At 53.2% G+C, this 16,573-nt stretch overlaps 1 long non-coding RNA gene across 1 annotated transcript in view; it reads right to left on the reverse strand.

Annotated features, from left to right (window-relative positions):
• Positions 1-1,875: 1,875 nt before the first annotated feature.
• Positions 1,876-16,573, reverse strand: part of LOC147599026 (uncharacterized) — a 33,253-nt gene continuing 18,555 nt past the window's right edge. The window contains exons 3-5 of the long non-coding RNA XR_015260018.1: positions 10,933-11,078; positions 2,713-4,868; positions 1,876-1,937 (exon numbers count right to left, since the gene is read on the reverse strand). This is a non-coding gene — a long non-coding RNA (uncharacterized LOC147599026). The remainder of the gene's footprint in view (positions 1,938-2,712; positions 4,869-10,932; positions 11,079-16,573) is intronic.

A 16,573-nucleotide genomic window follows, 5' to 3' on the forward strand; every position in this document is an offset into this window, starting at 1 on the left:
TGGGTAAGTGGAAAAATAATTTTGTGGTGGGGACCACAGAGAGAACCTCCATAGAGTGGGTGGTCATGGGGATGCAGAAAGAGGATCCTCATGCCCTTTTTTTTTTAATGGTTAACCTTAAGTCTCTGGCCAAAAAATAAATGAATATTCTAAGACAGAGAAAAGATAAAGCATAAAGCCCTTGAGAAACAAAGCTGAGACCATACTGCTGCATAGAAAGCTTCATTAGCCCCCTTGGTGTAGCAATAATAAGAGGAAAAAAACCCAACCCAGTAGGAATGACGCAAAGGAATTGACCGCCAAGGGACGGAGTACTACATTTACCATCTCCTGATGTCTTCAAGGCCAGCTGAATGCCCTTCTGAGGCTGCCTTTGTCAAACAAGTTATTGAATTGAGCAGTAACATGACAAAATTTTCTTGACTGCAGGTACAGAAGGTCAGACTGCTTGATCCCTTCCTGCTCACCCTGTGAATCTACAGAAAAAAAATGTGAAGGACTGAGAAAACATGCCATTATTTGTGTTCCCCCATAGTGACTTGACTTAACTTCACTGTTTATCTACAGGGGCTCCAGCTGCGGTCCCAGTTTAGGCGTGCTTGTGCGGGACGGTGAAGGTTAGTGGGAGCCACCTGGCCGAACTCTTGCGCAATGAAGCTGGTCTTCAGCACTGACTTGCGCAGGCCGCGTCAGCGGAAACGCGTGGGCCTGTCCCTGCGCGAGGTGGGCCGTTAGCAGTCCTGTGGCCAGTCTAACAACGGCCTGTGTGCTTGGTGTGGTAAGTGAAGGAACCCTTGCAACAAGGGTGAAAGGGTGACCACATTCAACAGGCACGGGTGTTTAGTTTAAGGAGGCTCTGTGTCCAAGTGCAGGGCAAACGTAGCCCATTCCTAGCGATTCTGCCTGACCTGACCCTGAGTTTTTCTTCAGTGAAGAGCAGGCTCCGGAGTTCTTCTCACAGTGTTATGCAGCCTCTCAGGTGGGGCTGGTACTCGGAGGTACCTGTGCCTGGAAGAGGACAGGGCCGCAGTGTTGTGATTCTGATCTTAACTCATCATTTCTTGCTTTTCAGATGTTTTGCAGCTATTTCCAGTCTTGAAGGTGTGAGACACAGCCAGGTGGTCTTAACCTGCTAAAGTTCTGGGCCATCTGCACTTTCTTTCTTCAAGACTTCACTTGCAGTCCCAGCTGCTGTAGCTCTATTCCCTCCTCAGGAGTGAGAGCTGGGGGCTGTACTAGACAGAACCAGATATAGATGGCAAGATGGTTCTATGGAAACGTTTGCTCAGGGCCCAGGAGCAGCCCAAAAGGCAAACTGACTGTTAAGAATTATTGGGAAAATAATGGAGAGCAGATCACAGTTATGCCACTGAATAGATCCGTAGTGGAAGCTGCATTGTGATTACCATATGCAGCTCTGGTCTGCCTCTCTCAAGAAAAATGGAGTTGGAAGGATTTCAGAGAAGTGCGACAAGGGTGATCAAATATAAAGAATATTTTCCAGATGAGGAAAAAGTAGATGATAGTCTCTTTACCCTGGAAAAGAAATGACTACAGAAGATAATAAAATCAAGTTTGTCATACAGAGGTTGTCTGCAGTATGATTTCTCATTGTCCCTTCAATATAAGAACCAGCAGCACCCCATCAATTAGCAGGTAACAACTACAAAACAAAAAACAGTTCTTTTTTAAAATGTCGTATGTCAGACTGCTTCACACAGGATATGGGGGGCTCCCGAAGTTTATATGCATTGAAAAATAAATGAAACATTTTAATAGCGGAAAAAAAAAAATCCACTTACATTGATTACATGCAAGACCTCACTTTTGCTTCTGAAGCCTCTGCGCTGCAGGGCACTGGAGGCTGGCAGAGTAGTCTGGGCAGCACCGTGGTGTTTGTGCCCTCTTGTTACACTGACCGAGAGCGCAGACCTTGGCTACAGTCAGGGACAGGACAGTGGCAGAGATGGTGAGCTGGACAGACTTTGATTGCAGCATTTTCTTTCCTTCATTGCTTCAGGCTTCTTTCAAGGACTGGTCCTGCCCTGTCTCAGTATCAGTCTGTTCTGTTTTAAGGAGCTGTAGCCAAAAAGCCTAGCTTAAAACTTTGCAGTGGTGGGCTAGTAACCCTACCTCTGCGCTGCCGTGTCAGGGTACAGGTGAACCTGCATAGACCGGTCCACTTTTAAACACCACGCACTCGTAGCCATGGCAGAGCCAGCGGTAATGACAGCCGAAGCCCCCGTGTCCCAGTCTCTCTCTAAGATGAGCTGCCAGGATAGCTAGCAAACCGTGGGCTGTCATGTTAGCCGGCCAGCTTCAGTGCAAAAACCTGCGCTTTGTTCTCATGGGGAGCCCTCGAGCTGGGTAATGGCGCTTGTGCGCCTGCAAGTCAGGGAGCCCCTCTGCCCTCGAGTAAAACAAGTTTACAGTAATCTCTAATCGTACCCAACTTTTGCTGTCACAGAATTACAAGTGCTTGCCGTGGTACGTGTGGGCCAGGCACCCACCCACCCAAGCATTGCCCCCTGACACTGCACCACCCACAGCCCAAGGCCCCCCAGCCCCCCCCTCCTCCCTGGCAGTGCGAGCAGCTCGTCCTCCTCCTTCCACGCTGCCGGCGTGCTCCCCTCTGGGCTCTACAGCTGATAGAGATGCTGTCAGCCCTGTTCCCGCTCTCCTACAGCTCCCCACACCAGCAGTGGCTCTTACCTCCCCGGGGCTGTGGTCAGATGGGCGAACAGGGCAGAGCCTGCTCAGCTGTGCCAGCCAGCGCAAGCCTTACTGCACAGGTCCCACTGCGGAAATATGGCCTTGGAAAGAGGAGCCGTGGGACCTGACCTGGAGCGCACTCAGCCACATCACACACAGCATGTGAGGCTAGCAGCAAGGAGATGGAGTGCGGGAAGACATGGGTAGAGCCTCCCACACACACCTGGACTGCACAGTTGGGAGTTTTGAGATGACTGTGGAGCTTTGCCTGCCATCAGCAGGATGAGGGTTGGCTCAGCCATGACACCAGTTGTCTTTGTCATCATACTTGTTGCTCCGAGTCTGTGCTCCAGCCCCTCTGAGCTCAGGAAGCTCTCGTTTACATTCCAGCCAACTTGGAGAAGATACACTGTGTGGACAGAAGGAGACCTGCAGCCGCTCCGGCTCCTGGGCCAGTGGCTCCTGCAGACGTGCTATGCGGAGTCCTACTCCAACAGCATTTGCTGCTTTGAGCTTTAACCTGCTTCTCACACTAGCACCTGTTCGGTAGTTTTCCAGCAGGCCGTGGGTTTACCAGATTTGTGCAAGCATGCTGCTTCTCCTTTGGTCAACTGGAGTGCTGGTTTTGGCCACAGCAACTGGTGTCTGTCAGAAGCTGGTGTAAGAACCTACTGCGGAGAGCAAGACGGGTTACAGTGGCTTCCTGGTGGGTGCAAAACTGCACTGTTATTTCCGTCGCACACAGTACTGGGCTCTCTCCCACATTTCTCATCGTCATGTGGCATTCGTCGGGGCAGCTGCCGTTCCTTCAAATGAATGAATGTTTTCCATATTACACAACCTGATTCCAAATATCCCAGTGCAGATGCATGAGCCAGGTGCCAAGAATCAATGACCAAATTGCAGTGTCTCTCCTTCTGGAGCAAGCCACCAGTGGAAGAACGGAAAACAGGGTTTTTGTAGCTGTACTGAACCTTCGCAGTCAATTTTAAGCCTCTTAGACAGTCTGATACTGAATGTGAGTTCCTGCTGAGGGCTATCAACTTCAGTCTGTGCCAAGCTGCAGGGAACACGCTGTGCCATGCCTGCATGTGACAGTGCTTCCCTGCACCAGCGGTGTGACTCAGATCAGAGACCAGCTTCCCAGGATTTCCCGTCAGCATCCTGTAAGATCGCCTCCAGCAGAAGGGATCTGTGCAGCCACAAGGTGTAATGCACCAGGAAACAGCATCATCTTCAAAACACACAGAGGGATTAGCACAGCCGGAAAACAGCAACACGCTGCCCTGTGCTCGGGGGTGGAGGTGCTGCCTGCCGGGGCCGTGTGGATGGAGGAGGCTAGCCCTTCAGATGTCACTCTCCCAGGTCAGGTGTGCTGTGTAAGTGCACACCATGTCAAAGCAATTGCATATTCTTGCAGTGTAAATCCTAGCCTGACTTCTCTCAGAGCGTCTGCTCTTGTGCTGCCATGGTGCTAGGGAATGTCTGCATGGCGGAATAAAAGGCTATACCTTAAATGTTTGCAATTAATTGAGAGCAGTAGTGTTTTGGTGCGGTAGGACCACACCAAGGCCACAGATCATTCACAGCCCCTGTATGTGAGAGCAGCAGGCAGCATTCTGTGCTGCAGCCATGCTGTGGCAGCATCGGCGAACAATGTCCTGTGCCTGTGGTGTCAAAATAAGCAGCATAATTGCTGGTTATGTGCTCCATATTGTCTCCAGCCTGCCCTCTGCTTTTGTCCCTTCTCACACCTGCCTTCTTCCACAACTGCTCCCGTGTGCCAGCGGGACAGAAAAGCTGCCGGTACACGGAACTGATGGGACACATTGTAGGTCGTCTTAAAGCATCCAGATGGGTGCCCCTTTGGCCAAGCCCTTTCCTACAGCTCTCCCACCTACCAGCATGAGGAATACGAGTCAGAGAATCCAGATGCTTTCCCTTGGCACTGTGCAGGAGTTGCTCGATGTGCGTTTCGGCTCCGGGAGACGAGCTGCTCGGTGCTGTCCCTGTTGTCACTTCAAGCAGTGGCTTGGCTTTGTCACACGCTTCTGTTCCGCTGCACACAGCTCTCTGCAGCGATCTAGCAGTCACAAATCCTCCATCTCTTTATCATACAGCGATTCCCCATCACAATTATTTTCGTATACCTTCCACTGCAAAAGAGAAAGAGGCCAATACTGAGCTGCGATGAACGTTCAGCCAGCATTTCTCTTTCCTTTCTTTGTTAATCATCCTGTTTAGTGGCAGAGCACGGTAATCAGACAAATGTCATACTAGAAGCATGGTTTTAACAAGGGTAGCTCTGCCCAGTCCGCTCCCACATGGTAACCAAGAACACAGTGAGTGAAAGGGGCCCAGCTCTAGTTTGGAAATGCTCCCCTATTTCTGCAGTTTGTTAGTACAATATCAAAATTATGGACTACCACACTTCCCATTCCCTCCTTTCATTCTGAAATAAAAACTCTCTATTGAAGACTCACTTCAAAAAACAGCCAGGCACTTTCTAATATCAAGCAAAATGCCTGAAGAATAAATTGCTCCTATCAGAAATAAAGCATTTTAGTTCTGCCACAAGCAGAGAGCTGTGTTTGTAAGTCTCTCCAAAGGCAACTCCATCTTTCCTGCTTTCCTCTCATTTTCTTTTGATGCACAAAGCCTGCATACTGCAGTGCTGTGATTGGATTCAGCTTTGGAGCAGTGTAATTGTAAATATTCGTTGGAATCCAAGCTAGTTTTCCCAAGTCTCCCTTAAAGGCTTGCAGCTATACAAACAGCCGTGGCTCTGCATTAGCCTCACAGCCTGGAGGCTGCCCATTTCTCCGCAGCCCCAAAGACTGCTCCTTCAGAGGCTGCATGGAGGGAAATCAGCCTTGCAGACCATTTCAGTCAATGCTCTGTTATTTTCTTTATTCCCTCTTTAACGTCTGTGTTGTAGAACTGGCTCTCAGACCCAGGCAGCCGGTGGGGCTCCTCGCCAGTGTCTGCACAAACACCACCGTTCACCTTCGCTCACAGTTCCCACCGGCTGGCCGTGCGTGTGTCTAGCCCTGTCGATCCGCTGTCAGCACGGAGACGTCTGTGTGAGCTGCTCCGTGTCCCGCTGTACAGTACATGGAGTATGCCAGAGCACACTCCATGCTCCTGCTGAGGGCCCGTAAGCCAAGGTGCTTAGCGGTAACGCGGCTGCTGTTGGGCAGGCGGCTGCGAGGCTCTGTGCGTGTGCGACCCACAGCTTGCTGGCAGCTGCACCCTGGAAGCTCTGCTGAGAAGAAAGCAGACAGATCAACCACGGGTATCCAGGCAATTCTGCCCCTCCAGCTACCGAGGTTCCATGGCCGCCCTCAAACAGCAGGAGGCAGGCAAAGGGACTCTCAGAGCCACCAGGGAGCAGAGGCGAGCCCTTTCCCTCCGGCAGACCCTGGGCTCCGCTGCGCAGCCACTGCACGGCAGCAGGCCAGCCTTGCTCTCCAGGCGGTCTCTGACTGAGAGCCGTGTCCTGCACAAGTCATTTGCAAAGCAGCACGCATAAGAAACTGCACACGGCTATTCCACTGAGAATGGAAACTGAATCCAAAAGGTCTGACAGCAAATCTATGCCCCCGTCTCTGCCTCATCTACTCTCATGTTTACCACCAAGGGTGGAACTGCAGTGCTCAGGCCAAAGCCTGGGGCACCGCAGCACGTGCCGTACAGATGGGGCATCAGAGCTTCCATCACTGATATCCTCCAGGCTCTGCTTGCTCTTTTCAGCACATGCGAGAGCACACGGTCTGGCTGCTGGGTAACCTCTGAGCAGATCAGTAGGCAGTAAAAGGGGCAAAATCCAGCTTGCTTTCCATGTGCCAGTTCCCGGGCGCAGCTCAGCAGCAAGGCCCCTAGCAGTTGCAGCCGAAGCCGTGCAGGTTGCTGGATGTGTTGAGAACGGGAGCAGCTCAGAGGCTGTCAGCCATACAGTTACATCCCTCGCTGCAGCACTGTTGCCCAATCCTTGTCTGCTTCCGTCAGGGCCTCGGCAGCAGTGCTCAGCCTACAGAGCACGTCTTTACCCAGGAGCATCCTGGACAGCTGGCTCCTCGGGAACACGGGAAGGACCATCAGCCTGGTACGTGCAGCTGAGGGCTAAGGCTCCAGTACGAGAGATGAGGTAGGTCCGCTTACTTCTCCTTGCACAGGGCTGAAAGGGGAGAGTCCCTGTGCATACGGAGACCTCCAGCCCACAGAGAACCCTGTTCCCTGGCAAGGGAGCTGAAGGCACATCACTAACGAGGAAGACACGAATGCTCCCCCAAACCAATGCTACTATCCAGCGTGGAACACAGCCAGCTCCCCTGGAGATGTGATGCCACCTGAAGCACAAAGCTGGGACTAAGTCTTGTGGAGGTGAAGCATAGCAGGACATGGGCACACATCTAAGACTCAAGTGAAGTCACTTCGCTAGAAAGGGGCATCAGCCTGGGCAATGATACGCTGATGTCTCCTGAACAGAAGACTGTAGTGGGGCTCTGAAGAAGGGAGAGCTGGGTTTCAAGGTAAGAGCATGGATAGATTTAGGAAATGAGCAAGGCTGGCATGAATCTCAAGAGGCTGATAGCCCATCTTCCAGCTCTAAGACAAGGCAGCATACAAGTGCCCTGACTTTTGTTTACCTGCCCTTAAAGATCTCCTGTGATGCAGAACCCTTAGGCCCCGGCAGGCTGTTCGTGTGCTTTGTTCTCCTCCACGTTAGAAAACTGTTTCTAACCTGAATCTTTCTTGATGCAAGCTATGCCCATTAGTTCTTGTGTGTGTGTTCATGGGCATGGAGGACAGGTGGCTTTGTTCGTCTTTCCAGGAGTTTCTTACGTGCAGCTGGTGTTGTGATTTTCCTCAGTCATGCAGGAGGGAAAAAAGCCAACAAGACAGCCAGATCAGAAACAACGAAAGAAAACCTGTCTGGTGGAACTCACTGCCACATAAAGAGGTGGCAGCTACGAGCATCCTGTGAGAACAGATAAAAGTAATGAGGCCCTTATAAAGACACAGCTCCCAGAGTCAGAACAGCTTTGTGGAGAGGAATGCCCTGCACCAGTAGATCTAGATGTCCTTGTGGTAGCCACCAAATTGTCCTCTTCATGTCCTTCCTCACCACAGAGCAGGCAGCTGAAGGCTAGCTGCCTTCAGATGTGGTGGAGGAGACGTCTCTGGAGAAAGTCCAGCCTGCAGCTGAAGGGAACAAATGTGGAAGACCTCACGGTCAGAGCAGGGGCTGGATGGTGAGATGTGCCCAGTGGTGGCTGGAGCCAGTCCCTGGAGTCACTGTGGAAACCCACCTTCTCCTCTCCTCTCCCAGATAAAACACCTTTCCTTTCTCCCCGCTGCAGTGTAACACCGTGACTCCTCTGGCAGCTGTTGGGAAGGGAGCGTGCCAGTGGCCTCGCCACCTTGGCAGATCTGCAGGACCGGCCACCCAGCCTGGAGCACCGGCAGGGTCCCTGGCGTGAGAACAAGCCCGTCCTGCTGCTGCACAGCCTTGGCATGGAGAAGCCTTCCTGGCACAAGCTGGAAGCACAGTCCCTCCCTTCCAGCTCCGTTTTTCCAAAGCAACCAGAGCGGTGTTCTTTGGAGCTCCTGCTCTGATGATTTATCCAGGTCATGGCGAGGACAGCTGGCTAACTGAGGTTAACGGCTTTCTCGGTTTCATTTCAGAAAGACATTAGCATGGGGGCTGTATTAAACAGCGATCTGCCAAATCCTGATTCATTCGCCAGGAGAGCTCATGATCAGGTGGGGGGCTCGGCTGGCAGGCAGAGCCATGCTGCTAGCCTTTCCTTAAAGGGCAGGCCCATAACTCATGCTCCTAGTGCTAAATTACACCTGACACTCCTTGCAGAGGGCTTCTGGTGTGAGCAGCCTGCTACAGGCATCCTGGGACTGCCAGCCATGGAGCCCGAAGCCCCCAGACCAGGAGATTCAGCAGAAACTATGTCCGGCTTAAAAAAAAACAAAACAAAACAAAACAAACCAAACAAACCAAAAAAAGATTGGAGTCCTTCTGTCTGGAAGAAGGATGATGGAAAGGAAACACGACAGAGGTCTATAAAACCGGAAGTGTCACAGGGCAGTGACTGAGGAATGACTGCTCATGGCCTCTTCCAGTAAAACAACAGAATTTGTCAGGGGACAGGTTCAAAATAAACAAAAGGAGGTGGCTCTGCATTCTGTGTGTGGCTAAGCAGTGGAACTCGCTGCTGCAAGAGACTGCAGAAGCTGGATAACATCTGAGCTACAACAAGGGTTTGCCAAGTTATGGGTGAAAAGCCCTTGAGGGCTGTTAAACACGGAGACTCAGGGCCCCTTCACCACAGAAGGTAGGCGAGCATCTTGGGGCAATGTCACAAGTTTCCCCTTTCTCCCAGGGGAAAAGAGCTCTTTCCCAGGCATGGGCATAAGCCACTGCCGGACACAGAGCGAGGTGGAACACTGTGCTGACCCAGAATGGCGTTACATTTTTATGTTACAGGGACTGACAGACAGCTCTTTAATTGGGAGTTTTGTTAGAGGAAGTTTAGAGCTGGGCTGTTTTATCTGCCACTTTCACACCAGAGCCAAGCAGCCAGGCTCAGCTGAACTCAGTATCAGTGGATGGAGGGATGGGATGGGATGGGGTGGGGTGGGATGGGAGCGAGACAGAGTAACTGTAAGAAGCAGCAGAAGTGTGATTCCTGCCCTGCCATGCTCTCCTTGCACAAATCGATCCACACTCACCCATACACGTATGCAGAATAAAACGCAGGCATGCACTGAAATACCCCCCAGTTCATTTGTCCTCCACCATCCATGCACGCAGACAAAGGCACGCCAACTTCCTGCACCAGCGGGCAATTGGGCAGCAGGCTCGCAACGTGCCGTTCAGCCCAGACCCGGTGCTGTGCCGTCACCCGCACACAGACACACGCAGAGAACACAGATGACTTGGCAGTCATCAGAACAAAATCTTGTTATTTTCCTTCAAATGCAAAGAACATAATCATTGCCCTGTATTCATACATGATGCAATATATGCACCAGTCATATATATCATAACCATATGAACATATTTATCACCACCAAAGTAAGTTTCTCAAAATGTTTCCATTTGAATAATATGGGGACACCCCCACCCCCCGATTTTAAACTGCTGTCCTCTGAGCCGCTGCTCAGACAAACTAGCTGTGCTGGGCTCATTCCTGCGGTGCAGCATGCTGGTGCCTGACACTCCAGAATGCTGGGAATGTTTAACTATGACGTTGTTAAAGTAGATGTAATTTTTCTGGCTTATGGGGTGCTGAAAGAGATGAGGGGTGGGATACCATGGAGGACAGGCGCAGGTTAAGCACGTAATCCTGCAGCGTGCAGCAGCAGTGTCTACACCGACTGTCGAGGTCAGCGCTCTTCCCCTCTGTTTGCTGTAGAGATCTGAGTGACAGCTTTCGTTCAAAATCTGCTCACGGCCGCAGGTGCCCGAGCGGACATCAGGCAGACGCCCTGATGGCTGAGGAGATGGGAAGCGGCACGCTCTGCCCAGCCAGATTCACATGCAGACGGAATATGGATTTCTCTGCTGTCTGAGCAAATGGTCTGAGCCCTGGCAGCTTCTGCGGTGCGGAGACTGGGAGAGGGGAGCTGTGGCAGAGCAAACAGAGCCGGCTTGGGGAGGGCTGGCAGAGCGCTGCCCAGCAAGGCCTCCCGTCAGGTCTGCAGGGCGGGGAGGGTCCTCCCACCCCCTAGTTGTCTGCACGTCCTGGGGCAGACTGAGGATGTAATCCACAGCAGCAGAGCTGAACAGATCTGAACAAGCTTCATCTCCTGGCTCACTGCATGTCACCGTTACCACCAGCTAGGACCGCGCTGTCCTGGGCGGCACTGTCACTGCCGGCCACCTGGTTGTTCCCTTCTCTCCGAGGTCTGCAGCAGGAGCAACATCCAGGACATCTGTGCATCACAGCAGTCACACCCTCAAATCAAGTGCAATCCCAGCACCCTACGTATAGTCAGCAGAGCTGTGGCTGTCTCCCCGGTTCCCTGGACTTTCCCTTTCTCGTCGGGAGCTGACAGACTCCGCTTTTGCATCTTTAGCCCTTGCTTAGGCTGCCATTTAAACAGGAACAGTAGATTACCACTATTGCTGTGACTGCATTAAATAAAGCTCCTTTCCCAGCCTGGGCTGCCGAGCTAGAGTGGACTGGCACCTTCTCCTACCTGCTTCTGAGCTTCCTCCTGCAGCTGGCCGCTGGCCTCCAGGTCCCGCTGAGCTGCTGGATCCGGCTGCGTTTCTGCTCCAGTTCTGCCTGCCTCTCCCTCTGCTTGGTCTGCAGTTGATAGATTCTCTGCTCTTGAGCATCCAGCTATTGACCCGCCCATGGAAAGAAAGAAAAAATGGAAAAAAAATCAATTAATACTAAACGGCTTAACAAAACCCCGAACAGCACAGGCCTGATGCTGCTGGGGGTGGGGATTGTTGGGAGGAGACACCCCCCGCACACATAAGCTGCAAAAACCTGATGTTCTGGGGACAGGAAGCCAATATGGTAGGTGTGATCTGACGCGCACGCCCGCGGCAGCAGCGATATGTCCAGCTCGGGGAAGGCAGAGACTCTGCCACACCAGGGTTCCTGCCTGCTCTGCTTGCAGAGCGGCTGTCAGTCTGGGTGAGGGAAGCAAAGAGCAGCTGAGCAAACCCAAAGTTATTCTGACCAATAACTAAATGATCAGCTCATGACCTGGCTGCAAGCGGGGGCTCTGTGCTCCTCCACCCTCCACTGAGACCCCTTCGGCATTTCCCCCATGCCCGCTGACCACGGAGCGAAGGGGAAGGGGAGCTCTGGACCTGGCGGCTTGGTCATCCACCCCTCTTGTCCAGGAGCAAGTTTGAGGGCTTGGCATTTTCACTTCTTGGCATCCCAGCTGTACAGAGTTTACACAGGGAGGGAGCAGGGAAGGATCATGAATGTCAACCAAGGAGCGATTAGCATGACAAGCCTGAACTATCGATCTGCTGGAGCTGACAGTGCTGCAGCAGTCCTGCAGCACAGCGGCTCCCTGGCTGCTGACCCCGACGCCTTTGCAGTGACCAGCTCAGGGAAGCTGCTTGCCGTCCTCCGCCCGGCGAGGGAGCCATAGCCAGTGGGGGCAGGCGCGCGGGGCAGGGGCAGAGGTGCTGATGGCTCCTGGCTTGCTCGTGGGCGTGGGGCAAGAGAAAACACTGGCCACACAGCTCAAGAATTGGGCTGCTTGGTGTTTTAAATGCAGCATCAAGAAATCCTCCGTGCTGCTGGCCGAGGCTGTGCCATGCCTGGCAATAACCGAGGGTCCTATGTGCGGTGAAGTGCTCGCTGCAGGTAAGAACAGCTTGCTGCTTTAACTGCTCCGGAGTGACTGGAAGCAGCCCTGCTTCACGGGGAGACGGGCTCTCCGGAGCCTCCTGATAAGGCTAACGAGGACACGCGCAGGGGACAGACACCGCAGACGTCTTGCTGGGACCGGATGAGAGCAGTGCCCGTGCCGCTGCTGCGCAGAGGTGTGGGGACAAGGCAGAATACACAAAGAACAGCTTTCTAGAAGAGACTCTCCCCGGTCCATAGGCCCCATACAGGTTGTAGTGTCTTCCTACAAACAGGGAGAGCAGAGGTGCCGAGAACCGACAGGCACTGGGCTGCCCGGGACTCTGCGCCTGCGCTTCTTTCTGTTGCCCAGACCTGTTGCTGTGCCCCGTCCACGGCTTGCCCTCGCAGGCAGGCCTGCCGCGGGGCACAGACAGCTCACGCGTGCTGATGGGGACGATGGGCCAGACGCTGGGAGGGGAGGAGCGCAGAGCTGCCAAGCGCGGCTGAACCGCGTCAGCGGCACTGCGGCCGTCCTGCAACATATGCAGCGACTGAGGGGCCTCGTTAGTGTTTGCTAACTGTCTTACCGGACCTAGAGAGAATTTCGATATTAATTAAATGCTAACTGATTAGTAAAACATTTTTACTGAAGTCTGTCACCCAGCTGTCAACATTCAATAAATATATTAATAATCAATTTGCATGTAATTAACATAAAATGACATTAACGTCTACATTAAAGATGTATTGGAGACATTGTTAGCACAGTAGCCTGCATTCCTCCAAGCCCTGTTCCGTATGCATGTAACCCATTGGAACCCAGAGTGAAAAGGTTAGAGCTGTCCAGCAAAACACCCACCAAAAGGAAAAAAAAGAAAATGTTTAAATTCTGCGTGGATCTGAGCATACACCCACGTGCTCTCATGCCTGTACACTGCAATAGCAGAGCCCGTCTTTGTGCGAATACAGGATCCGTGTGAACGCCGCGCGGTCTGACCAGCAACGGACAGGCTGCGGCCTGGGCAGGGAGCACTGCCGGACCGCAGGGCTGCTCTCGCTCTGCCGCAGCGACAGCCAGCTTCCATCGCGACCTGCGCACAGCCGAACTGCGTGCCGGAGACGTTCTGCCAATACCGCAAGGCTCAGCCTTGGTGCAAACCTATCTGAGTCTTCCCGGCGTAGGAAGATTCCCCGAGACCCCTGTGTGGTGGTTTCTCCCCATGTTTGCCGGAGACCAGGACAAGCAGTAGGGCATGGAAGGCTTGTCACACGCCACCTTGCTCAGCCTGGCACAGACAAAACGTGTTTTCCCCCCCTCCCTGCTGCGTGCGGCTGCCAGGCCGTGGGTCTGACGAGCTCTGCGCTGCTGCCTGCGAGCCTGGAGCCATGGCGCCTGCACCGAGGTGGCACGTCCCTCTCACAACCCAGGCGCGTCTCCGCAGCGCTCCTCGACCTCCTCTGCCGGCCCCTAGAGACCGGAGGGACAGACAGGGAGAGTCCTGGCCGCTGGGACAATGGCAAAGGCAGACATGGGCTGTGGCTGGGGCACAGACCAGCTGGCTGCCCTGCAGAGAAGATGAAGAACAAAGAAAGAACAAAACAGTGAAGTGTCTATGGCTTTTTCTCCCTCTCTGAGAGGGCAAGGATGAACGGCATATTTAAAAGCCATGCAAGAGTCTCTGCAGAGCTAGCCCCAGGACCACACTGGCCAAGGACACAGCAAACCCTCAAGACAGCCGGCCGGCCGCCCAGGCAGGGCACACAGCTCTGCGGCACAGGGGGCTGCCAGGCGCAGACCACCCTTCCCTCTCAGCGGCCCCACGGCCCCAGCGCCCGCTCGGCAGCGGAGCCACCCATCACCACCACGCACAGGGGGCTGCGAGGTGTGTGCGGGGCAGGCCCAGCACCTGGGAGGGTCCCAGCTCTGCTGGCTGGGGAGGCAGATGTGCGCACCGGGCAGCTCACAGAGGCACGGGGCCCTGGCAGAAGGGTGGGCATCCGCCAGCAGGCACGAGGCTGGAGAGCTGCCGATGCCTTGGGCTCACCCAGCTCTGTCCGCAGGGCTGGTCGCGAGAGATGGAGAGGAACGGACTCTCCTCAGCTCACAGGATAAACAGCCCCTCCCCCAGCTGCAAGGCAGGCGGGTGAGTTTTGGAGGCAGAGTAATTCTAGGATGTTCAGTGCAGTGCAGCTCCCTAGCAGCTCCCCAGCAACAGACACGCCTGTGACAACGGGGATGTCACCTGGCTTCATGAAGCAGCGTCTGTCTTTGGGTCCAGGCTAGCTGAGAGGATGCGCCCTGCTCGAAGCAACGCTGCCTGTCTGAGCTGCCTCCTTTCCCCGCATGCCGTTCAGAGACAGCTCTCCTTCCCTTCGGCCCCGCACAGAGCCACGAAGCGATTTGCTTGCAGCAGGAAAGGTAGCATGTTTAGGCTGAACATCCCCCACCCCCACTCCTTCTCCTCTCATTTAAGTGGAATCAATTGTGCCATTTCTGCTTTGCTTTTCAAAAGCAATTACTTTCATGTCATTTCTACAGACATTCACGGAGAGCGAGAGAGTGAGGGCTTGATTATCCCCCCTCCCATCCCCATCCTGTGGCTTCCGCAGTGGCGGTGAAGTATTAAATTAAATGAGGTGTCTATGGAGCAGCGATGGTTTCAGGTCAGAGGCGCTGTGGAAAGCTGTATGCTGCACTGCTCCTGTATATGTAAATGGATATATTAAAACCACTGATGTCAACTTGCAGCACTCATCTCCTCTGCTCTCGGGTGATCAAAGCTGATTGCAGAGGCAATTACTGCAAAGGAAAAGAAAATCACGGCCTCCTGCTCATCCCTGAGCTACCGGAGTTTAATTGCTCAGTGTAGCTGAAGCTGCCTCGCCGCCTCCCTGGTGTGCACGCACACGCATGTGGGAGCAATGCACGCCGTGAAACACAGACAGGAGTGGACATTTTTGGGGATGGGCAGGGAGAAGCACCCCAAGCAGGGGAAGACCACAACATGAAAAATAATGATGCTTAAAAATGAATTAAACCACTACAGCAGGCATGGTTGTGTCTTAGCAAGCACTGGATCAATAACACAGGGAAAAAATCAGGGCAGAATAATACATGCCCGCAAGACAGCCTCTCTCCACGCTGGTCCTAGATTCACAGTAAGGTTTCTTCAGCCTTTCACCGGCAGCAGCTAGTCAGGCTCCTAAATCCTTGTAATATAGATCAGAACTGCGACCCCTGTTTTACGACTGAAACAACTTGAAAGAAAGGTACCACTGCCTGTCCTGAGAAGTCTTGACTTCTCACCCTGTTCTTGCCTTTGTATTTCACATGCACGTAGAGCTGAGGGTGCACTCTATCCCGCTGTCCATCTCGCTGACAAAGATGTTGAACAGGGCCGGGCCCAAGACTGACCCCTGAGGGACGCCACTCGTGACCGGTCTCCCCCTGGACATTGAGCTGTTGACCACCACTCTCTGAGTGCGGCCATCCAGCCGACTCCTTATCCACCGAGTGGTCCGTCCACCAAACCCACGTCTCTCTAGTTTAGAGAGAAGGATGTTGTGCGGGAATGTCAAATACCTTGCAGAAGTCCAGGTAGATGACATCAGTTGCTCGTCCCTTGTCCACCGATGCTGTAACCCTATCACAGAAGGCCACCAAATTGGTCAGGCATCATCTGCCCTTCGTGAAGCCGTGCTGGCTGTCACCAACCACCTGCCTGTGCTGGTACTCGTGCAGAAGTGAGTGCCATGCTGAGGCATTTGGAGGAGGAGATGCAGCAGTGTGGAGGAGGAAGGCCCGCCTCTCCCACTGCAGAGCAGCCCCTCTCCGAGGCCCTTCCCTGTGTGGGCCAGAACAAAAACCAGCAGCAATTCCCTCTCAAGGCAGATGAACAGAAACACGTAACGATGAGGACAGTTCTGCCGTGCCATGACTGTGTTTGGGAACCATGAGTCAGGCCCCAAACAGAAAGCGTTTACAAAATTATAAGTGCTAAGTTACTTTTTCTCCAGAATTTTTGACCCTTGAGGGTTTCACTTTTACACTTTTCTCCTGAAGCACTGCAAAGTGAAGTAGAATTCTTTTTTTAAACTGCAAACAAAGCCTAGGACTTTGTTCTTCCTACTTGATTCTACAACCGGATCTCCAAACAACCCACAGAAAATCATGAAACCCAGAAGTAAACCCTACGAACTGCTCAGGCTGCAGGACACCAGAGCCTTTGGCAGCACCTGCCCAGGGCCCTCGCTGCCCACCGGGTGGGCTCTGCCCTGTGCCCTCCTCCCTTCCTCCTGAATCTGTATGTTCAGCCCAAGGATGCAATTCTTTTTTATTATGAGCTGCCTGTCGCTTTTTGTTTAGCCAAGAGTGCTCGGGGCCCTTCCCCCACCTCCTTTTCCACTGCTGCTGCTGGTTTTATTCAATTCAACACTTGAGGGAACTGCAGATGAAATGTCTCTGAATGTAAATTGCTAGCGATAGATCTAACCGCCCTTTTCCCTCTTCCCCTCCC

The sequence above is a fragment of the Chlamydotis macqueenii genome, chromosome 13 (assembly GCF_036417535.1).
Source record: "Chlamydotis macqueenii isolate bChlMac1 chromosome 13, bChlMac1.mat, whole genome shotgun sequence".
Lineage (NCBI taxonomy): Eukaryota > Metazoa > Chordata > Aves > Otidiformes > Otididae > Chlamydotis > Chlamydotis macqueenii.